Genomic DNA, 25,384 nt, shown 5'->3' on the forward strand with positions numbered 1-25,384 from the left:
TACAAAAATATAAATAAATAAATAAATAACCAGGTGTGGTGGTGTGCTCCTGTAGTCTCAGCTGCTTGGGAGGCTGGAGGATTGTTTAGGCCTGGGAGGTCGATGATGCAGTGAGCCATGATTGTGCCATTGCACTCCAGCCTGGATGACAGAGGAACACCCCATCTCAAAAAAAAAAAAAAAAAATCCTTCCATTGCCGTCTTCTTTTGATATCATCAACAGAAATCCTTGCAAAGGGAGTGTCGGTAGATTGGAAAGAGAATCTCACAAAGAGGACTCTGAAGAAATGTAGCATGGCAAAGCTTCTCATGAAGACAGAGGATCATAATTTGAGGGAAACTCAAGGACGAGGACTTGAAAAGTGTTTCAGATGAGTTTGATCTGAATGGGAGAAATTTTAGGAATAGCTTTGTTAATGTATTTGCTTATTTTTTTATATTATATAATTATAGGAGTGAGACAGGCAAATATCCACATTTACATAAGTTGATTTTGTTCAATAATTACAAAACAAAAATTCTAAGACATGAAAATGACTTGTGTCACAATTCGTCAGTGATTTTATTCTTCACTGTAATATGTAAAGTTAGAACCCATATTACAATTGACAAATTAGGCATCTTGCAATACTTAGACAAAGGTGTCAATATTAACAAATATTGAACTAGTAGTTGTCTTGGACCTTCTATTAGTCTGTAGACATTATTTATCATTGGTTCATTCAAGCCTCTCAACCTTTCAAGAGGCAGGAACTATTACCACTCCCATATTCCAATCTGAATCTGAGCTGGAGCCCTACAAGAAAGAATTTTTTTTTTTTTTTTTTTTTTGAGGCAGAGTTTCACTCTTGTTGCCCTAACTGGAGTGCAGTGGCACAATCTCTGCTCACTGCAACCTCCGCCTCCCGTGTTCAAGGGATTTTCTTGCCTCAGCCTCCTGAGTAGCTGGGATTACAACTGCCCACCACCTTGCCAGGCTAATTTTTCTTTGTTGGTTTGTTTGTTTGTTTTTGAGACTGAGTTTTGCTCTGTCACCAGGCTGAAGTGCAGTGGCGGAATCGGCTCACTGTAACCTCCGCCTCTCGGGTTCAAGCAATTCTTCCATCTCAGCCTCCTGGGTAGGTGCAACTGCAGGCATGTGCCACCATGCCTTGCTTATTTTTGTATTTTTAGTAGAGACGGGGTTTCACCATGTTGGCCAGGATGGTCTCGATCTCTTGATCTCGTGATCTGCATGTCTCAGCCTCCCAAAGTGCTGGGATTACAGGTGTAAGCCACCACTCAGCACTCCCAGGCCTTGTTTTTTTTTTTTTTTTGTTTTTTGTTTTTTGTTTTTTTTTTTAAAGTAGGGACGAGGTTTCACTATTTTGGCCAGATGGGTTGAGAACTCCTGGCCTCAGATAATCCGCCCACCTTGGCCTCCCAAAGTGTGGGAATTACAGGTGTGAGCCACAGCTCCCAGGTAGCCAAGAAATTTTTTTTTTTTTTTTTTGAGACAGAAGTTTGCTCTTGTTACCCAGGCTGGAGTGCAATGGCGCGATCTCAGCTCACCGCAACCTCTGCCTCCTGGGTTCAGGCAATTCTCCTGCCTCATCCTCCTGAGTAGCTGGGATTACAGGCACGCGCCACGATGCCCAGCTAATTTTTTGTATTTTTAGTAGAGACGGGGTTTCACCATGTTGATCAGGATGGTCTCGATCTCTTGACCTCGTGATCCACCCACCTCGGCCTCCCAAAGTGCTGGGATTACAGGTGTGAGCCACCATGCCCGGCCAAGAAATATTAATAGAACGTCCTGGGTTTCATTCAGTCTGTCTCTGGATTCCTTGCTCACCAGATATTAGAATGTGTTTTTTCTCCTTCATGGAAGATGCGTTCTAAGTCTAGTTTCAGAAGTAATACCCTGCCCCATATTGTGAAAGTATTGTCTTAAATTAGATTCTAAATATTATATTGAATTACTTTTGTATTTCTATCTGTGATACACCTGGAATTGATATTTTGAGTAATAGTAATGTGAGCTAAAAAAACAGATTTTTATTCAGCAGCAATGTATATTCAATTTCTTAGAATATTTACAGAAAAATCCATCTTTTCCCCATTGATCGTTCTTATAAATTATTTACTTACATATGCGTTCATTTGTTTTGAGCTCTCTTTTCTTTCTTCATTCATTTCTCTTTGTGCAAATACCACACTGTCTTAGTAAGAGACTTCATTGAACCCAAGAAGTTTTATTCCAGTGCCTTTTCTCTGAACCACTTGGCTATCCTGTAATAATTCATGAGAGAAGTTAAAAATCTTTATGCTTTCTACCTACAACAGTTATGCCCAGCTTAACTTTTTGTTTTGTTTTGCACAGGTTGGAGTGCAGTGGCACGATCGTGGCTCAATACAGCCTTGACTTCGTGGGCTCAAGTGATTGTCCCATCTCAGCCTTCCAGGTAGCTCAGACTACAGGTGTGTGGCACCACACCCAGCTACTTTTTAAAAAAATATTGTACAGATGAGGTCTCACTGTGTTGGCTAGGCTGATCTTGAGCTCCTGGGCTTAAGTGCTTCTCCTATCTTGGCTTCCCAAAGTGCTAAGAATTATAGGTGTGAGCCACCATGCCCAGCTCCGAGCTTAACTTTGAATAAACAGGTATGTTTAGAACATTAGAACATTGGTATTGCACTGCTGTCTCCATTGTTTGGTGAGTCTTAAGTCAGTATTCACATCATCACTTGTGGCATCATTTTTTAGTATATTCTTAGTATTATTTGGTATGTGCTTTTTCTTTTTTTGCTTTCTGGAGCCTTAGGGACTTTGTTTTTCACTGTTTTCACTGTCCGCAGCTTATGGAGATGGGAACCTTCACAAACATCCCTGGGTGGCTTCTGCACAAGCTCAGGTGATGCAGTAACATGGCCTTCCTTCTCCAGACAAGGTATGTCAAGAACTGGGGAGCACTTGGGTATCATTGATAGTCTTCCTTGCTTCAAAATCTGTTGTCTCTGACGTTAATATTGCTATTCCTGCATTCTTACAAATAGTGGTAGCATTATATATTTTGTTTTATGCATTTACTTTTTAAACTTTAAATGTTTAATTTTTGTAGGTACATAGTGTATACGTTTATTGGTTACATGAGATATTTTGATACAGGTATGCAATATATTAATCATGTCAGGGTAAATAGGGAATCTATTAATTTATATGTGTGTTTTATTTAAAGTGCATTTCTTTTTTTTGCAACGGAGTTTCTCGATTCTTGCCCAGGCTGGAGTGGAATGGCACAATCTCAGCTCACTGCAACCTCTGCCTCCCAAGTTCAAGTAATTCTCCTGTTTCAGCTTCCTGTGTAGCTGAGATTATAGATGTGCGCCACCACATCTGGCTAATTTTGTATTTTTGGTAGAGATGGGGTTACGCCGTGTTGGTCAGGATAGTCTCGAACTCCTGACCTCAAGTGATTCACCCACCTCGGCCTCCCAAAGTGCTGGGATTACAGTGTGAGCCACTCTATGTGGCTGCATTTTTCTATACATCTAAAATTATTTCAAAATAAAAACATGTTTTAAAAGTACTTGTTTGTGCCAAAAAACAGACAGGTACAATGCAAAACAAACAACAAAAACTAAAACCTTTGACAGAGAATGAACAGAGATGTCAGGAGAAAATGGCAAAGCAGTTTGTCTGCCATCCACCGTTCCAAACCCAGATGCACCTACTTCAAGAAGACTCCCACAGTCCCTAGGGACTCCCCTCAATTTTCTCCCTTCCTGTAAAACTCCCCATTACACAGTCACCGTTTTGTGTGTCACTAACTACTTCTTTAAAGATGGTGGCCTGTGCCTCCCACGCCTCATAGAGCCCCATTTTCAGACATTGGCAGTGTGTCTGTTGGATCCACTGAAGACTTTTTGAAAGACATGGCTTTCAAACTTGAGAAGCTGTCACAATATTGAGATGTATAAGTGACTGGGAATGTATATCACAATTCTGCATTCAAGGGTGTCTTCTTGGTACAGGGATTCCTTTTTTATTATTATTGTAATTTAGGTTCTGGGGTACATGTGCAGATCATGAAGGATTTTTGCATAGGTACATACATGGCAAGGTGGTTTGCTGTCTTCATGCCCCCATCACCTATATCTGGTATTTCTCCCTCATTATCCCTCCCTACCCAGTTGTCCCTCCCCTAGTCCCCCACTACTCACGGCAGTGTGTGATGCTCCCCTCCCTGTGTCCACGTGTTCTAATTGTTCAACACCCACCTATGAGTGATAACATACGGTGTTTGGTTGTCTGTTCTTGTGTCAGGTTTTAAAAGAAAAATGTACCTTTAAGCCTTTGAGAAACACCTGCGTTAATTAATCTTTTTCTTCTGCAGACACAATCATGAATTTTTTGGGACTGTACACTATGTTGACACTTAACTTACGGATTTATATTGAACATTGCCAAGTCCAAAAGCCACAGATTACGTATAATTGTGGTACAGGTGAGGAGAATACATACCTAATAACAACAACATGAGGTCTTGTTGTTTAAAGGTGTGTGGCAGTTCCCAGCCTCTCTCTTGCTCCTGCTCTGACTGTGTGTTGTGCCTGTTCCTCCTTCACCTTCAATCGTGATTGTGTTTTGAAGCCTACCCAGCAGCTGAGGAGATACCAGCATCATGCTTCCTGTGCATCCTACAGAATTATGAGCCAATTACACCTCTTTCCTTTATAAATTGTATGATCCCAAGCATTTTTTATAGCAATGTGAGAATAAACAAACGCAAATGGAAAAGAAGTAAAATATAAATACATAATTGTTCTGGATGGAAGAATTATATTTGCAGTGTGGCTGATTGTATTGCTCATACGTCTAAGATTAGGGTATACATTTCTGAGATACAGATGTTTCTGTCTTCAGGAAATTTCACTCAAGTGAAAACCTTGAAATAACTCTTTGCCATCTCTATCTTCCTTCTCAATGGACATTTTGAACCATAGTCTACTACACAGTTACCTTTCCACATATGTTGTATTTTGTTATCTGGAGTTTACTCATGCCCCCTCATTTTCTTTCTTTGCTTTACAAAGCCTGGGGAACTTTGTGCTCCAGCAGCAACAGGGAGCAGATCAGGAGCCTGCGTAGACATCCCTGTGTGCCTCTTGCACAAGTACAGACTGCCCAGTGACTGTGGTCACTTCCTCCAGACTGTCCCATCAAACCTGGGAACACAGCAGGCACTGCTGAGTTCAGAGACTCTTTTTTGGGTCTGCCTGGCTAGCAGCTACCAATCTTCCCTCTGGGGCCCATTGGAGAATCCAGTTCTTTTATACAAAGATCGAGTTAGTTCAGCAGTCATTCTGCTTGCTGACCAATGACACAATGACAACAAACCTTGCTTGTTATAATTTCTTGTTTTTTGTTTTGGCATGCAAAGGCTTTTAACATTTATGTATAGATTTACTTTTTTGGCATCATCTACAACCAAACATGTTTTTGTATTGTGTATTTTCTATTGTGCCTTTCATCCTACTTTTAACAATGCATTTATAATCATTTTTCAGCGTATCTTTTCAATTATTTTCACCTTTTCATTCGTTACTCTTTATTAAATTAAATGAGAATTTCACTTTTGTTAGGAAAGACAGATATTACACATTCTCTATTTTATCATTTTCCAGAAAAGTTCTCTAAAATAGCTCTAGTTGAAAAGAAGAGAACAGAGATTTTTCTGGGAACCACAAGACAAAATATGCTGAAAATATGATGAAAAAGAGATGTGAGTATTACTACTATATAATTTAGTTTGTTCTGGTTTGGAAATGTTAAAAATTATTAATTTTTATAGACACAACATTGAGAGACCATTTTTCTGGATAGGCATTTTGTTAATATATATGTTTGTTTTTCTCTTACCCGAAAGTTAGAAACATTGGCTGGACTTTCTGATTCATTCCAAGTAGTTCTTCTAAAAGTATTCATGACATATCTCTGTACAGATGGCTTATAATATAGGTATGTATTATTTTCCTACTCTTTGATAACTGAATATTAAAAGCATCTTTAGTTTTCAATTTTCAAACACCACTCAGAAGATGTGTACATATATGTTAGGCAGCACATAATTTTATAGAGGATAAAATATATTAGAATATATAGTAAAAATGGTGTGGTAGAAAGGGAGTTGAAACATGTTTATTTTATCAGCTATAAATATTTTTTAAAAGCTTTTTGTGCATATGACTTTTAGATGATCAGAACCTTTTGTATGACTCTTAAACCACTATATGCATGGGGGTCACAGGAGTACAGCACAGACAAGTCTTCATATTTTCTGATGCTTTGGTTCAAAGGAGATTCAGAAAAGGTAACCAGAATTAAACTGTAGGTAGAAGAGCTGCCCTTGGGAACTCAGGGGACAGGCATCGGGCCTAGAATGGCATGGACGAGGGAGGCCTCCAGGAGGAGGAACGTGTGAGGAGATGCTGGAGAGTGAGAAGCAGTGAGTCCAGGAAGCAGGGAGGTAAAGAGAAGAGGAAACAGTGTGTCCGTGGCACAGGCCAGGGCATGAGAAGAGTGGTGGATTGGAAGGACCACTGGGATGAAAATTACATGAGGAGGCAAGAACAGGAAGGAAGGGCCAACGATGGAGGGACTGTCCAAGGAAGGGAGCACTGCTCCCTGTGGACTGCTGTTATTTAGCAATTCTCAACTGGAGGTAGAAGAGCTGCTTCTTGGGGGAAGAATGGAATACCTCCGTTTCTTTTTAGAAATGTTTCGCAGTCCGTGAAGTACGCTTCTTAGGAAGACTGAATGAATGATGACGGTCCCTGCCCACTGGGAGATCCTTGGGTATTAGCAGGAGGATTGGGTCTCAGGAGGAGGGAGGATTGAGAGGGACAGAGAGGATCCCCAGGCCAGATGACTGGCCTGCTCAGGGACCTCATGCTCTTCTGTGCCGCCATTGCGCAGACCTCCCACCTCACCCCAAGTACAGGTTTCTGTCCCTTCAGTCATTTTGCAGGTATAGGTGGTCAGAATATTCAGTGTGGCTCACTTACGCTCAAGTTTTCATATGTGCCTCACCCAAATATGGGAGGCAGAAAGTAGCCCCACAACACGTGCTGATGAGGGGTTCTCAAAGCTGCTCAGAGAGCTAGCCTGAGGCCAGATGCACAGGGAAGGCCAATAAGAGGCCTGAGGTTCTGGCACGAGGAGGTGAGTGGTGGGCGGTGGGCTGCCTTTACAGACGTTTCTTGGTAGACATGAGCATGTTTACCTATTTCTGTCTGGATGTCCTCCAGACAGAAATAGGTAACATCATTCTTTCTGTCACATTTGCCTCTTTCCATCCTGTATCTACAATTAATTAAATTTTGTATTGTCAGATTATTGATAAAACATTTGCATAGTTGTTTTAATTCACATACAATAATTGTCAATATTTATCAGTTACAATGTATTCAGATTTTATCTGCCCATTATGTATACATCGCTGTAATGTCACACAGAATAATTACACCGCCCCATAGAACACCCCTGTAATTCATATTCACCCTTCCTCTCTGCCAAGCCCCTTGTAACCACCAATCTTTTTACTAACTTTATACATTAGTGTTTTCCGGAGTGTTCTGTAAATGGAATTACACAGTATTTTGCTGTTTCCAACTTGCTTTTTTCACTTAACAATACACATTTTATATGGGCGAAATATAACTCCATCATTGTTTAAATATTCATTACCCTAATAACAAAGGGGTTGAGCTAATCTTCATGTGTTTCTTGGATGTAATTATAGCATTTTTGGAGAAATGTACATTTAAGTAATTAGCCATTTTTAATTTAGATATTTGACATTATTGAGTTAAAACCTATTTTTATATATACAGAATAATAGATCCTTATGTGGCGAGGAAAGATTTTCTCCTGTTCATTGCTTTGTCTTTTTACTTTTTGATGATATACTTTGAATCACAGAAGATTTTAATTCTGATGAAGACCAATTTATTTATTTTTTTATTCTGTCACTTATACATTATGTGTCACACGTTAGAAAACATTGTTAAATAATCTAATGTCATGAAAATAGGTTTCTGTGTTATCTTCTATGGTTTGGGCCCATCTAGAACTTACATTAATATATATAATTAATTTGGGTCAATCATGTATATGGTATGAGAGAGGAGTCCAACTTGAATATAGATATTTACTTGTCCCAGCAACATTTGTTAAAAAATATTTATTTTTTTCTCATTGAAATGACTTGGCAAACTTGAAAATCAGTTGTTCATGAAGGTGTTAATTTTTGGACACACAATTTTATTGTATTGATGTATATGTCTATCTTTATACTAGTGCCACAAACCTCATTTTTTTCTTTTCCTTTTTTCTTTTTGTTTTGCAAGAAGGTCTTACTCTCTCACCCAGGCAAGAGTACAGTGGCATGATGTTAATATGTATGTTTGTTTTTCTCTTACCCCAAAGTTAGAAACATTGGCTGGACTTTCTGATTCATTCCAAGAAGTTCTTCTAAAAGTATTCATGACATATCTCTGTACAGATGGCTTATAATATAGGTGTGTATTATTTTCCTACTCTTTCATAACTGAATATTAAAAGCATCTTTAGTTTTCAATTTTCAAACACCACTCACAAGATTTGTACATATATGTTAGGCAACACATAATTTTATAGAGGATAAGATATATTAGAATATATAGTAAAAATGGTGTGGTAGAAAGGGAGTTGAAACATGTTTATTTTATCAGCTATAAATATTTTTTAAAAGCTTTCTGTGCATATGACTTTTAGATGATCAGAACCTTTTGTATTACTTTTAAACCACTATATGCATGGGGGTCACAGGAGTACAGCACAGACAAGTCTTCATATTTTCTGATGCTTTGGTTCAAAGGAGATTCAGAAAAGGTAACCAAAATTAAACTGTAGGTAGAAGAGCTGCCCTTGGGAACTCAGGGGACAGGCATCGGGCCTAGAATGGCATGGACGAGGGAGGCCTCCAGGAGGAGGAACGTGTGAGGAGATGCTGGAGAGTGAGAAGCAGTGAGTCCAGGAAGCAGGGGAGGGAAAGAGAAGAGGAAACAGTGTGTCCGTGGCACAGGCCAGGGCATGAGAAGAGTGGTGGATTGGAAGGACCACTGGGATGAAAACTACATGAGGAGGCAAGAACAGGAAGGAAGGGCCAACGATGGAGGGACTGTCCAAGGAAGGGAGCACTGCTCCCTGTGGACTGCTGTTATTTAGCAATTCTCAACTGGAGGTAGAAGAGCTGCTTCTTGGGGGAAGAATGGAATACCTCCGTTTCTTTTTAGAAATGTTTCGCAGTCCATGAAGTACGCTTCTTAGGAAGACTGAATGAATGATGACGGTCCCTGCCCACTGGGAGATCCTTGGGTATTAGCAGGAGGATTGGGTCTCAGGAGGAGGGAGGATTGAGAGGGACAGAGAGGATCCCCAGGCCAGATGACTGGCCTGCTCAGGGACCGCATGCTCTTCTGTGCCGCCATTGCGCAGACCTCCCACCTCACCCCAAGTACAGGTTTCTGTCCCTTCAGTCATTTTGCAGGTATAGGTGGTCAGAATATTCAGTGTGGCTCACTTACGCTCAAGTTTTCATATGTGCCTCACCCAAATATGGGAGGCAGAAAGCAGCCCCACAGCACGTGCTGATGAGGGGTTCTCAAAGCTGCTCAGAGAGCTAGTCTGAGGCCAGATGCACAGGGAAGGCCAATAAGAGGCCTGAGGTTCTGGCACGAGGAGGTGAGTGGTGGGCGGTGGGCTGCCTTTACAGACGTTTCTTGGTAGACATGAGCATGTTTACCTATTTCTGTCTGGATGTCCTCCTCCATGTTCTTTGATGTTCTCATACAAACCTAATGATTTTCTAAGACCGTGACAGACATTTTAATGTCACTCTTTCTGTCACATTTGCGTCTTTCCATCCTGTATCTACAATTAACTAAATTTTGTATTGTCAGATTATTGATAAAACATTTGCATAGTTGTTTTAATTCACATATAATAATTGTGAATATTTATGGCTTACAATGTATTCAGATTTTATCTGCCCATTATGTATCCATCGCTGTAATGTCACACAGAATAAATACACCGCCCCATAGAAAACCTCTGTAATTCATATTCACCCTTCCTCTCTGCCAAGCCCCTTGTAACCACCAATCTTTTTACTGCCTTTATACATTAGTGTTTTCCGGAGTGTTCTGTAAATGGAATTACACAGTATTTTGCCGTTTCCAACTTGCTTTTTTCACTTAACAATACACATTTTATATGGCGAAATATAACTCCGTCATTTTTTAAATATTCATTACCCTAATAACAAAGGTGTTGAGCTAATCTTCGTGTGTTTCTTGGATATAATTATAGCATTTTTGAAGAAATGTACATTTAAGTAATTAGCCATTTTTAATTTAGATATTTGACATTATTGAGTTAAAACCTATTTTTATATATACTGAATAATAGATCCTTATGTGGCGAGGAAAGTTTTTCTCCTGTTCATTGCTTTGTCTTTTTACTTTTTGATGATATACTTTGAATCACAGAAGATTTTAATTCTGATGAAGACCAATTTATCTATTTTTTATTCTGTCACTTATACATTATGTGTCACATGTTAAAAAACTTTGTTTAATAATCTAATGTCATGAAAATAGGTTTCTTTGTTATCGTCAATGGTTTGGGCCCATCTAGAACTTACATTAAGATATATAATTAATTTGGGTCAATCATGTATATGGTATGAGAGAGGAGTCCAACTTGCATATAGATATTTACTTGTCCCAGCAACATTTGTTAAAAAATACTTATTTTTGTCTCATTGAAATGACTTGGCAAACTTGAAAATCAGTTGCTCATGAAGGTGTTAATTTTTGGACACTCAATTTTATTGTATTGATGTATATGTCTATCTTTATACTAGTGCCACAAACCTCATTTTTTTCTTTTCCTTTTTTCTTTTTGTTTTGCAAGAAGGTCTTACTTTCTCACCCAGGCAAGAGTACAGTGGCATGATGATGCCTCACCGCAGCCTCCAACTCCTGGACTCAAGAGATCCTCCCACATCAGCTCCCTAAGTATGAGGAACTACAAGTGTGTGCCACCAAGCCTGGGTAATTTTTTCTTTTTTGAGACAGGGTCTCGCTCTGTAGGCAGGTTGAAGTGCATTGGTGCAATCTCGGCTCACTGTGCCTTTGTCTCCTGGGTTCAAGTGATTCTTGTTCCTCAGTCTCCCAAGCAGTTGGGATTACAGGCGTGCTCCACCACACTCAGCTAGTTTTGGTAGAGATGGGGTTTCACCAAATTGGTCAGGATGATCTCAGTCTCCTCACTTCATGATCCACCTGCCCACCTCAGCCTCCCAAAGTGCTGGGATTATGGGTGTGAACCACCGTGTCCAGCCACCTGGCTCATTTTTTAAAAACTTTTTGGTTTTTGAGACAGTTTCACTCTGTAACCCAGGCTGGAGTGCAGCGGTGAGACCTCCGCCCACTGCAACCTCCACCTGCTGGGTTCAAGCGATTCTCATGCCTCAGCCTCCCATGTAGCTGGGATTACAGGCATGCACCACCACATCCAGCTAATTTTTTTTTTTTTTTTTTTTAAGACGGAGTTTCGCTCTTGTTACCCAGGCTGGAGTGCAATGGCGCGATCTCGGCTCACCGCAACCTCCGCCTCCCGGGTTCAGGCAATTCTCCTGCCTCAGCCTCCTGAGTAGCTGGGATTACAGGCACGCGCCACCATACCCAGCTAGTTTTTTTGTATTTTTAGTAGAGACGGGGTTTCACCATGTTGACCAGGATGGTCTCGATCTCTCGACCTCTTGATCCACCCGCCTCGGCCTCCCAAAGTGCTGGGATTACAGGCTTGAGCCACCGCGCCCGGCCTAATTTTGTATTTTTAGTAGAGATGGTGTTTCACCATGTTGGTTTGGCTGGTATCAAATTCCTGACCTCAAGTTATCTGGCCTCCTGAACCTCCCAAAGTGTTGAGATTACAGGCGTAAGCCACTGCACGCGCCAAAAACTTTTCTGTAGAAAAGGATCTTGCTGTATTGCACAGGCCGGTCTCAAACTCTTAACCTCAAGCAATCCTCTCGCCTCAGCCTCCTAAGTAGCTCTGATTGAAAGCACAAACCACTGCACCCAGATAGTACCACTAACATTTTATTACTGTTGCCTTGTAATTATTTTACAATCATAAAGTGTGCATTTACTATGCAGACTTTGTTGTTCTTTGTCAAGATTAATGTATTTTTTCTGGATCTATTTCATTTACATATCAATTTTAGAATCAACATGCAAATTTAGGCAAAAAATTCATCTAGAATTTTGATGGGGACTGCATTAAGTCTGTAGATCCATTTGGAAAATAGTACCATCTTGGCAATATTAAGCCTTTCAGTCAGTGAATATAAAATGTCTTTTCATTTATTTAGAATTTAATTATGTTAGTTCAATGAGTTTTATAGTTTTCAATGTACATATCTAACAATTGCTAATGTGTATAAATAAAATTGATTTCTCTGTACTGACGATGTTTACTGCAACCTTGATGAACTCATTTTTTATTTCTAACTATATTTTGTTAGAACTCTTAGAATTACCCATACCCAAGACCATGTAATTTGCATAGTTGACTTTCTTTCTAATTCAGATTCTTCAAATTTATTTTTCTAGCCTATTATTCCTAATTACACCCTCTAGTAAAATGTTAAAAATAAAAGTGGCAGGCCGGGCACGGTGGCTCAAGCCTGTAATCCCAGCACTTTGGGAGGCCGAGGAGGGTGGATCACGAGGTCGAGAGATCCAGACCATCCTGGTCAACATGGTGAAACCCTGCCTCTACTAAAAGTACAAAAAAAAATTAGCTGGGCATGGTGGTGCATGCCTGTAATCCCAGCTACTCAGGAGGCTGAGGCAGGAGAATTGCCTGAACCCAGGAGGCGGAGGTTGCGGTGAGCCGAGATCACGCCATTGCACTCCAGCCTGGGTAACAAGAGCGAAAACTCCATCTCAAAAAAAAAATAATAATAAAAATAAATAAATAAATAAATAAATAAATAAATAAAAATGGCAAGAGTGGACAACTTTCAAGTAAGTTATGATATGTGAATTATTTGATTGTCTTTAAGGTGAAGAAAATTACTGTCTACATCTAACTTGCTATATATTTTTATGATAAGTTGATTTTGCATTAAGGAAGTGTTTATTCTTCATTTTTGAGATGATCATGTGGATTTCGTCCTTTATTTTATTAATATAGTGCATGAATACTAATTTCTTTTGTATGTTCAACCAAATTTGTGTTACTGATGTAAACATCCTTGGTCATACTGTATAATTCTTTTTACATGTTACTGATTTGTTTTGCTCATGTTTTTTAAAGATTTTAATATCTGTATTCATAATACACATCAATTTATAATATTCTGTTTTTCAAAGATCCTTATTAAATTTCTATTAGAGATCAGGGTAAATTTGTCTCATTCACTGGGAAGTGCTGTCTTCTACACTTTGTGTCATTTTTAATTTTTTTGAACTGTTGGTAATAGATTGGTATTAATTTTTTAAAAGGTTTGATTGTATGCACCAGTGAATCCTAGCAACAAACACATGAACTCGGAAGGGGATCCTTTTCCAACTGAACCTTCACTTGAGAGCCCAGCCCTGGCCATCATCTAATATGGATTCCCAGCCCAGAGAAACTGTGAGTAATGTGTATGGTTTTGAGGCACTAAGTATGTGGTAATGCAGAAACTAGTAAGTAGTACACCAGATAGTAAATGTAATGTGGCATCCTGGATTGGATCCTAGAACCAAAGGAGGACATTACTGCAAAGCCTAGTAAAATGTGTTAGAAATCTGTACGTCAGTTAAAATTTTTGCACCACATACAACTTCTTTGTTTTCCTAATGATAGTATGGTTCTATTAGATGTTAACATTCCAGATATCTCAAAGAGGTATAAAACTCTCTCTACTATCTATGAATATTTCTGTATATCTGAAGTTGTTTCAAATAGTAAAATGTGTAGACGTTATTTTGGCACAAAAAAAACAAAGCATAGGCAATAGCCTCATGTACAGGAAATGAATGGATGTGTAAGGAGGAAAGAGCATCCCATCATTGTGAACACAGGCGCACCTGCTTCAGGAAGACAACACTGAGCTCCAGGGTCTCTAGTCATCTTTTATCATTGCCATCCGGCTGCACACTCCCCACTCACAAATTTGAGTGTTAGTAACCACATCTTCAAAGATAGGTGCTCGTGCCTCATATTCCAGAAAGCCACAGTTTCAGACTCTATTTTGAAGTGAATCTGTAGGATCGACTAAAAACTTACTGAAAGCCATGACTGCAGGATATCAGAATCCAATATTAAGAAATGTCTATTCAGTGTTTCAAGTTCCTCCTGGTTTAGTCTTGGTAGAGTACCAATGTCCAGGAATTTAGCCATTTCTTCCTGGTTTACTGGTTTATGTTCATAGAGCTGTTTGTAGTAATCTCTGATGATAGTTTGTATTTCTGTGGAATCAGTGATGATATCCCCTTTACCTAAAGTACAATTTGTAAAAAGTCAGTGACAGGACATATAAACTGTATTTCTGCATTCAGGAGGGTGTTTTCTATATGCAACTATTTCTTGTTTTACATGCTCAAATGGCAGATATACCTTCAAGTCTTTGAGAAAACTGTGAAAATTATTGTTTTCACTCTACAGAGTGAATCATGAATTACTTGGAACCCTGTAGCCTGTTGACATTGATATCATAGGATTATATTGTCCCTTGCCAAACCCAAAAGCTGCAAAGTCAATATCATCATGGTCGCAGGTGAACTGGCTACAAAAAAAAGAAAAAGTTTCAAAATATGCTAAATGAGGCCAGTTCCTGCTTACAAAGACACAAGGTTTTTGGCAGGTGAAATAATATGTTGATATGGTTAGGCTTTGTGTCCTTACCCAAGTCTCACCTTGAATGGTAATCCTCAGGTGTTTAGGTAGAGACCCAGTGGGAAGTGATTGGATTATGGGGACAGTTCCTCCATGCTGTTCTCATGATAGTGAATTCTCAAGAGATCTGATGGTTTTATAAATGGTAGTTTTCCCTTTGCTGACACACTCTTGGTTGTGAGCTCTCTCAACGCCCTGCCCTCCCCGCCTCCACCCACTCTGTCTCTCTCTCTCTGTCTCCTTCCCTCCTTCCCTCACTCACTCATCTGCTGCCATGTAAGATGGGCCTGTTTCCCCTTCCACCATGATTGCAAGTTTCTGGAGGCCTTCCCAGCCGTGTGGAACTGTGAGTCCGTTAAATCTCTTTTAAGTTGCCTAGTCTCAGATACGTCTTTATAGCAGTTTGAAAACAGACTAATACATATATGTTGTATACAGGTGGTGAAAACTAGATAGAAAAAACAAAAAGATAAGCCATAGAAAACATATGTTAAACCCTCCATGCCATGATCTAAGAGATGGACATGGGCTGAATGAGGATTGTGCATATGTGTTGGCTAAAGAAAGAATCCCACTGCAGGGAGGACTGTCCCCAACCTGCCGCCAACAGGTGGCACTTCACAGACCACAGCAATCTGATGGACAGCACCAGGGTAGTGTCCAGGAAACATACTTTAAAAGCCCACAAAGTCATGTGAATGCATCCTGCAATCCATAGAGCTCCACAAAATCAGCATGATTCCTTTTAAAGTCTGCAATCATATGGTATTATAACTTAATAGTAGGGCTCCGACCATTTTCCATATTTCTCACTGCCCTTCACTGATAGAGTTGCAGTGTCTGAAATTCATTTTCAGATGTAATTCATCCAGCATTTTTTGCTAATTTTACATGTGGCAAGCCATGTCTAACCTCTGTTAGTTGTTTCACTTTTCCTGGAATTCCTCATACATTATTCTTCCCCACGTGAAGGTGAGTGATGACAAATGTGAGTCCAGCACAGTGAGGAAGGCAGACAGGGGACCTGGCATTTGTAACATTAAAGAGAAGTTAAGAATTGGTGAAATGTAGTCATTAATAAAGATTTGGAAATCTTTTTCAAAGGACCCATATTAATAGAGCTAACTCTTGGTGAACAAGATTTTTCTTGGTCTAAGAGGGCACAAGTGTGGAAAGGACAGAAGAGGAGCAAGCTGATGAGGTAGAAGCAGCCTGGTCCATGAAGGGCTCTGCAGTGGATTGAGGTTGGGGAGGCTGAGGGGAGCCTAAGAGCATAAGGGGGAATTAGGATTCAGATTCTGTCCTGAGAACAGAAGGGAGAAAAATAACAACCACCAGCACCACCACAACAACAAAAAAACCAGCTTTTTCTTCACGTTCAAATCCTTTTCATGGAAAGAGAGTTGAAATGTATTGGGAAGTAGACAAGAATATAGGCAAGGAATTAGAGAGATTTTTAAATTTATTTGTGGAATTCAATATAAAGCAGAATCTTTGTGTTGCTCTATTTTATGTGTGGGGCTCATAGGAGAACAACATAGACTAAGTTTCCCTCTTCTCTAGTATTTCGGTTCAGTGGGCATTGAGAAAACTTAACAAAAACTAAACTGTGGGTGAAAGGGCTGACCCTGGGAGCCCAAAGGACAAGTTTCAGGCCTGGGATGGGGTGGGCAAGGCAGGCCTCCAGGGGGAGGAACATTGGAGGTGATTTTGGAGAGTGAGGAGTAGTGAGTCCAGAAGACAGGGGAGGGAAAGGGAAGAGGAAAGTGTGTCCGTGGCACAGGCCAGGCCATAAGAAAAGGACAGTGAATTGGAAGGACTGCTGGGACGAGTAATACATGAGGAGGCAGGAGCAGGAGGGGCAGACCGTGGAAGGGTGGGGTAATGATCCAGGAGAGACCTTTCTCCTTGGGCATACACATGTTCACATGCCTGTGTCTGCATTTCCTCATGATAGTTTTGTGTCTCTCAGATTGTGACATGTTACATAAATTCATTCTTTATATCATATGTCCCCTTTTAAATTATATTTATACTGATTGTTTCCTGCAGAAGCTTTTTACTGGTAGATTATTTGTACCTAAACGATTCGCTCTCTTAGTAAACAAATGAAATTACCCATGTACATTTGACTTTGGAAACTAATATAGGTACACATGCTTCCTTTGGTTTTTGTCATCATATTATATTTATTGTACCCACTCACTTTTAGGTCATATAGATCTTCATATTTAAAGCAGATTTCATATAGACAACATATATTTGGGTCTTTGATTCACTCAGTCTTTTCACTAGTGCATTTAGAACATTGACATTCAAAGTCATTATTGATATAATTGGATTAAAAATCTACCAAGTTTTTCACTATCTTCTAGTTGTTTATTTTCCTGATTCCTATTTTTTTTGTATTTCACTCATTTTCTACCTTTTGTTGTTTTAGATGAGCATTTTATATGAATTTATCTTCTCTCCTTTCTTAGCATCTCAGCCATACATTTTTAAAAACATTTTTAGTGGTTAACCTAGACCAAAAAATTTTATTTTTCATATTCTTAATTGATCTAACAAAACACAGTCTGTTAAAAACAATAGTGGTACCAATGTATCCAAATATGCTTAACTATGTGTCATAAATAATTAAATAATATTATGGATATATATATGTATATATATATATATATATATATATATATATATATAGAGAGAGAGAGAGAGAGAGAGAGAGAGAGAGAGAGAGACGTGTGTGTATTCTACCATGTAAGTGAAATGAATGACTGCAATGCTACAACGGATAAGAGAAAATAATTAGGATTATTCTGTTATTATAAGATGTTCACACTACCTGGTAAGTGATAGACTGGGATTTGAAAGGGGGCTTGCATTATTTTGAAGTGTAAATTGCAAACTCTAGGGCAGGCTGTTTGTCCAAGAGCCTCAGTTCCTTGCTGTTGAGCAGAGGCTGCATTCAGTTCCTTCCCATATTGGCTTCTGCCTCATGGCAGAATGAGACATCAAAGCCATCAAGGCAGGGAGCTTGCTAGCAAAAAGAAATCACACTTTGATGTCACATCACCCATGTGATATCTCATCTCCTTGTATTATTCTGCTGTATCAAAGCAAATCACATTTTGTGCCCAAACTCACAAGGAGATGATTACAATACAGGATCGTGTTAGTCAACAGGTGGGGATCATTGGGTACTGTCTTAGGGTATCTGCGCTATCAGGTCCTGTCTGATGTGCAACAGTTTCCCAGTATTCAGTTATTTTTCATAAAAGAACTGGTCAGATATTTTGTAGGATGCATAACAATGTGGATTCATCTGATGGCTTCTCATTATTTGAAGAGAACTATAGATCAATTGGAACACTTTTATTTAAATTGGAAGACAATAAAAACGGAACAATATATTATTTAAAAATACAAACTTAGCCATAAAAATAATATAGAACAAAGTGAGGAATGACAGAAAGGAAATTGAAAATAATTGTAACCTTCATGGGGGTAAAAAAGACTGTGGAATTGGGGAGGTGAACACTTGAGGTTCAAGAATATTGATAATATTCTGTTTATCAAGCTTGGCAGAGAATTTTTAAAAAGAGAGAAAACCTTTCTGTCTTGCATTAGCTCTGGATTTAAAGAACAGTTGCATAGTCAATCCAGAGAATTAATATATAGCTAACACAGAGTTTCTATTATTGTTAACCTCTTAATTAGCAGGGGGCATTTTTCATAATTTACACACCAGTAATACGCATTCTAATTCAGCGATATGCACATGTTTACCAGTTTTTTTTTCTTTTTTTTAATTTAACGTCCATTTTCTGTTCCAGGAACTCTTCCAGAATAACATACTAATTTTTTTTTTCTTTTCTTTTCTTTCTTTCTTTCTTTCTTTTTTTTTTTTTTTTTTTTTTTTTTTGAGATTGAGTCTCTGCCTGTCACCAGGCTGGAGTGTGATCTCATCTCACGGCAACCTTTCCCACCGAGTTCAAGTGATTCTCCTGCCTCAGCCTCCTGAGTACCTACAGGCACCTGCTAACACACCTGGCTAATTTTTTGTATTTTAGTTGAGGCGGGGTTTCACTATGTTGGCCAGGATGGTCTTGATCTCCTTACCTCATGATCTGCCCACCTCAGCCTCCCAAAGTGTTGGGATTGCAGGTAGAAGCCACTGGACTCGGCCAGCATATCACATTTTGATATCGTGTCTCCTTAGGCTTTCTTTGTCTGTGTCCGTTTCTCTGAATTTCCTTGTTTTTGATGACATTGACATCCTCTATTTGTGATTTCTATGATTATTTTTTCTTATAGTCAGACAGGAATTGTGGGTTTTGGTGGGGAAGACCACAGGAATTAGTGTAATACTGGTGACATTGTATCAGAATGCTGTATCGCTATTGATACTAATTTCATCATCTAGATTAGGGAGTTTACGTCACTTTCTCCACTCCACTCTTTTTACCCCGTTTCCATGCCATATATTTTGAAGAAAATGTTACTATGCACAGCACATACGTCACAAGTGGAGAATTATGCTCTACCTCCTTTGGGGTAGGACATCTACAAATATAATTTGTGTTTCGTTGCTATAGGCAATTTACCTATTCTCCAGCATTTATTTTGTATTTATTTCATTGGAACATATGGAATATTATGCAAATAGTAAATATTTATTTCCACTATAATTAAACTAGTTTATTATATTGCTCACATTGCTCTCGTGTTGTTCATTGGAAGGTCTTTCAGTCAGCTGCTTTACCACTTTGAAGTACCCACATTACTGCTGTTTGATTTTGTTTGTGTAGTTGGTTGTTTGGTTGTGTTGTTTTAACTTTTTCTTACTTTCTGGCACTATAAGGTGCTTAAATTTAATAGTGTTGATTTCGTGCCCAACTCTACCATTAACCATTTCTCCTAAAATCCCTAGTTCTTCTTTTGCTGAGTGGCATTAGATGTTCTCGTTTCTACTAGGGATCTATTACTTTTGTGCTCTGTCATCTAACAAAGTATGTGTGTATGTTACTCATACTCAGATATATATGTGTTTTTCTACTTTCCCCATGTGTATCTATGTAAAGTTAAGCATGAATTCTTCCTAATATTTCTAGCACCCATGATCTAATTCAGTACCACATGAATCAGTCTCCCCATTCCCGCTACGTGTACATGACCTCCCATGTTAACAGTGGGATGGTTGGGCCCCTTTATGTAATCGGTGAGTCCAAAATACATGCAGAGTGGTTGTAGAATTGGTAATTCATACCCCCACGGGAAAGAATATTTCCAACTACAATAGAGTATTTATATCCAAATGCTTTGACATTGAGCCTAAGAATTTCTGTTTTTCTAAATTTCTTAAGCTGAGGTCCCCTTTCTCCCACTTCCTGAGATTATTTCATTTTTTGTTATGCAGTGATATTATTTTGACTGCATTCCTCCAGGGGATCTCCGAAACTATTAAATGACATTCAAAATTCACATCTATGTAGGTTGACACTTTGTGATGTAAAATTCTACAGGGTTTGTAAAATAGCAAAAGTAAGATACCATTGCAGTATCACAGAAAATTATTTCACTGCACACATACAAAAGGTTTCTATTTCACCTATTCAGCCTTCCTCTCTCAAGCCCCCTTTTTCTGAGATAGAGTTTCACTCTTGTTGCCCAGGCTGGAGTGCAATGGCGTGATCTTCAACACCTGCCTCCTGGGTTCAAGCAATTCTCCTGCCTCAGCTTCCCGAGTAGCTGGGATTAGAGGTGCCCGCCACCATGCTTCGATAATTTTTGTATTTTTGGTAGGGATGGGGTTTCACCATGTTGACCAGGCTGGTCTTGATCTCCTGACCTCAGGTGATCCACCTGCCACAGCCTCCCAAAGTGCTGGGATTACAGGCGTTAGCCATGGCACCCAACTCAAGCCCCTTTAACCACTTACCTTTTTCCTACCATTATAATTATACCTTGTCCACAATGACATATAAGTGTAATTAATTACACAGTATGTACTTTCTTCAAACTGACTTCTTTCACTTAAGAATATGCTTTTACGGTTTGTGGGCCAGGCACAGTGGCTCACGGCTGTAATCTCAGCATTTTGGGAGGCTGAGGGTGGGCAGATCACCCAAGTTCAGTAGTTCAAGCCCAGCCTGCCCAACATGGAGAAACCACAGTTTCTATTAAAAATACAAAATTAACTGTGTGTGGTGGCGCATGTCTGTCATCCCAGCTACTCAGAAGGCTGAAGTACGAGAGCTGCTTGAATCCGGGAGGCATAGGTCGCAGTGAACTGAGATTGGGCCATTGCACTCCAGCCTGTGCAGCAAGAGCAAAACTCCGTCTCAAGAAAAAAAAAAAAAAGATTTGTGAAATGTATCTCTTGATAACATAGATTTGAATTTTAATAAGTACTAAAGGTTGATTATATTTTCATGTGCTTTTTGGCCATTTGTATAGCTTCTTTGGAGAAATGTCTGTTCATACAATTTACTCACATTTAGTTATCTTCTTTGTTTTGTAAGAATGTTTTGTATATTCTCCACAAGAGACCCCAATCACCTCTATGATTTGCAAACGTTTCTCCTATGTTTGGGTTATCCTTGTGACCCAAACTTAGAATCACAGAAGTTTTAAAATCCAATGAAGTTCAATTTATCTACTTTTTTTCTTATTGACTTGTATTTTGATGTCATAGCTTATAATCCATTGTTTCACCTAAGCCAGAAAGATTTATTTCTATGTTCTATGGGATTTGTAGTTCCAGCTTATACATATGAGTCTATGGTCTATTTTGAGTCAGTTAAATATATTGTGTAAGGGAGGAGTGAACTTTCACGCCAGTATCCACTTGTTCCAGTAATTTTATAGAAAATATTTTCCCATCTGGGCGTGGTGGCTCACGACTGTAATCTTAGCACTTTGGGAGGCCAAGGCGGGTGGCTCATGAGGTCAGGAGTTCAAGACAAGCCTGGCCAACATAGTGAAACCCCATCTCTACTAAAAATACAAAAATATAGCTGGACATGGTAGCAGGTGCCTGTAATCCCAGCTATTTGGGAGGCTGAGGCAGGAGAATCTCTTGAATCTGGCAGATGGAGATTGCAGTGAGTAGAGATTGTGGCACTGCACTCCAGCCTAGTGACAGAGCAAGGCTCCATCTCAAAAAAAAAAAAAGAAAATATTTTCCATACTAAATTATCTTGGCAGCTATAGGGCCCAGCCCTATAGGGTTCTGTGAGCCCCTCCCTGCTGGTGCAAAGATGAGAAACTGTAGAAATAAAAGACACAGACAGAGACAGAGAAAAGAGAGTTTAGGCTCAGGGGTCCACTGCCAACCAAAGTGTAGAGACCTGCAGTGGCCCCGAGTACCTGGACACTGACTTTTACTGAGTACAAAGCAGTGGGCAGGGAAGGTAGGGTGAGGTGATAGTAAACAGGGATAGGGTCAGGTAAATCATGTGTCTTGAAGATCGGGGGCCCAAGACTTCCAAGTAGCCAAGGCAAGGAGAAAACCTAATGCATCAGTGCTCTGTTTATATGGTTAATTGCATTTATTGACACAAATGCTGAACCATCCTTGCATCCCTGGATGAAACCCACTTGATTGTGATGAATTATCTTGTAGACGTGCTGTTGGATTTGGTTTGCTGCTATTTTGTTAAGGATTTTAGCATCTGTGGTCATCAGAGGCATTGGCCTGTAATTTTCTTTTTTTGTTTTGTTCTTTTCTGCCTTTGGTATCAGGGTGATACTCACTATGAAGAATAATTTGGGGCTGGGTGCAGTGGCTCATGCCTGAAATCCCAGAACTTTGGGAGGCCAAGGCAGGTAAATCATGGTGTTAAGAGATCAAGATCATCGTGGTCAACATACTGAAACCACATTTCTACTGAAAATACAAGAAATTAGCTGGGCCCTTCCTAGCTGTTTGGGAGGCTGAGGCAGGAGGATCACTTGAACACAGAAGGCAGAAGTTGCAGTGAGCCAAGATTGTGCCACTGCACTCCAGCCTGGCAACAGAGCAAGACTCTGTCTCAAAAAAAAAGAAAATGATCTGGAGATGATTCACTCCCTCTTCATCTTTTAGGATACTTTCGGTAGAATTGATATCAGTTCTTCCTTAAACATCTGGTAGCATTTGTCTGTGTCTCTGTCTGGTCCCGGGCTTTTTTGTTGGACAATTACTTATTATTGATTTCATATCACTACTGATTGGTGGTTTCTTCAGGATATGATTTCTTCCTGATTTAACCTTGGCAGGGTGGTTGTATGTTTTTAGGAATTTGTTTATTTCTTCTAAATATTCTACTTTGTATGCATAGAGGTATCAATAGTAGTCTCAGATGATATTTTGTATTTCTGTGGTATCAACTGTAGTGTCTCCATTTTCATTTCTCATTGAGCTTATTTGAATCATCTGTCTTTTCTCAGTTAATCTAACTAGTGGTCTGTCAAAGTTGTTTATCTTTTCAAATCACCAGCTTTTTATTTCATTGATCTTTGGTATTATTTTGGGGGCTTCAATTTTATTAATTCTGCTCTGATCTTTGTTATTACTTTCCTTGTGATAGTTTTGGATTTGGTTCGTTCTTGTTTTATAGTTCTTTGACTTGTGATGTTAATGTCATTTTATGACCTGTATGACCTTCTGACGTAGACATTTAGCACTATAAACTTCCCTCTCAGTACTGCTTTTGTTGTATCCCAGATGTTTTGTGTCACTGTAATAATTAATTGAAAAAATAAAATTTCCATCAGGTTGCCTAATTTCCATGTATTCGTATAGTTTTGGGAGTTCTTCTTGGAATTAATTTCTAGTTTTGTTTCACTGTAGCCTGAGAAGATATTTGATGTGATCTCACCATATCAAGGAATGTCTGCAAGGGATCCAGTGATGTTGGAGGTCCCTGAGCAGAACAAAGTCCCACAGTGAGTGCGTACCCAGTATGGTGTCCACTACTACAGCTAAGTTCCGGGGGAGAAAGGAAGGGACCCTATGTGAGCTGGTAGCTCAGTGTAATACCCTGGAAAAGCCCTCAAACTGCAGCCCACTCCAGCATTTGGGCCCACGAGGGCAAAGAAGCTCTCCTTGAGTTCAGATACCAAAAGTCTGCTGCTAGGACTGGAGAGGCTGAAAGCACTTACCCTTTCCACAGAAGACTCATTCTCTCAGGGTGTGATCTCTGCCAGCTTTTCATTTCTTTCTTTTTTTGTGTCATGGATTCCTCCAGGGAACTTTGTGATAGGCTCTAGTACATTTGATCTATGATTATTCATTTGTAATGTTGGTTTTCATTCTGAGAATTGATGAGTGACATCTCTAGTTGGGCATCTGGAGAAGCTCTCTAATGCCTTAGGGCAGGCGTCCCCAAACTGCGGCCCCGCGAGGCTGTTTATCCGGCCCCCCGCCACACTTCAGGAAGGGGCACCTCTTTCATTGGTGGTCAGTGAGAGCAGCACAGTATGTGGCGGCCCTCCAACGGTCTGAGGGACAGTGAACTGGCCTCCTGTGTAAAAAGTTTGGGGACGCCGGCCTTAGGGCATGGACTGGTCCATGGGACGTACAGTGGCTTAGGCTTCATTCTGAGCTCCAGAGTAGGGAATGTTGGGTAGAGCTGGAGTAGGCTGACCTTTCCTTTTGTCTCTAGCGGCAGGTGCAAGCACCAGCTCTGATGGGGTTGGCAGAGGACTGGCGTAGACACTGTAAGATTCTCAACTGTCAGCTGTCGTAGTAATCTACTGAGTACATGAGCAGGTACAAGGTCCCCTTATAGCCAGGGTTGTGTGAGCAATGGTATTAGCTGAGGTCATGAAAAGTTTTCTCCTTCTCCAGCACTGTGCTACTGTGCCAACAGATTTTGTAATGGCTGTAATTGTGTTGGTCGATCTCCGGCTAGGAGATGGCACTTGCAGGAGAGAGCCAGCTGCAGTCACGGTACTGGGATTTGTGCTGAGCCGTTGTTACCCAGAGCAAGCAATCAGGTGATGGGCAGAGACCTATCACCTAAAAGTCCCTGTTCCTGTTTTGCTACCAGGGCAGGTAGAGGGGCAAAGCTAGGTCAAGAAACTCCATACATCTGCTCCCCGTGTGTGGGTACAAGCAGCAGTTTCAATAGGGGTTGGTGGACAGTTCTCTGGCCACTGGGATAGTTCCAGTGAGAAGCAGGACCTCCTGTGCTTCCAAAGAGTCTCCATGGGGAGACAGGGCCAGGCAATAGATGGCAGATAGACTGGCCCAGCTCCCCATGGCCTTTACACAGCAGGTTTCATCCATGCAGATTTCTCCTGATGAAAAGCCACAATAGTCAGCCAGGTCCCAGACAATCCATGTTCAGAACACAAACCCACTCCAGGTCACAAGACTTTTAAGTGGAGACTGAAAATGAAATAGTGGCTCTCAGGCCA

At 40.0% G+C, this 25,384-nt stretch overlaps 1 long non-coding RNA gene across 50 annotated transcripts in view; it reads left to right on the forward strand.

Moving 5' to 3' along the window:
• LOC141584675 (uncharacterized) overlaps positions 1-25,384 on the forward strand; it is a 287,268-nt gene that overhangs the window by 21,095 nt on the left and 240,789 nt on the right. For 44 of the 50 annotated variants that reach the window (XR_012517873.1, XR_012517868.1, XR_012517889.1 and 41 more), the window contains exons 4-11: positions 2,363-2,444; positions 2,839-2,930; positions 4,377-4,487; positions 5,668-5,765; positions 5,910-6,001; positions 8,471-8,562; positions 11,000-11,139; positions 13,603-13,735. This is a non-coding gene — a long non-coding RNA (uncharacterized LOC141584675). Of the gene's footprint in view, positions 1-2,362; positions 2,461-2,838; positions 2,931-4,376; positions 4,488-5,667; positions 5,766-5,909; positions 6,002-8,470; positions 8,563-10,999; positions 11,140-13,602; positions 13,736-25,384 lie in introns of all 50 variants that reach the window. The other 6 variants (XR_012517882.1, XR_012517894.1, XR_012517904.1 and 3 more) reach the window with 6 other exon arrangements.

The sequence above is a fragment of the Saimiri boliviensis genome, chromosome 5 (genome assembly GCF_048565385.1).
Source record: "Saimiri boliviensis isolate mSaiBol1 chromosome 5, mSaiBol1.pri, whole genome shotgun sequence".
Classification (NCBI taxonomy): Eukaryota; Metazoa; Chordata; class Mammalia; order Primates; family Cebidae; genus Saimiri; species Saimiri boliviensis.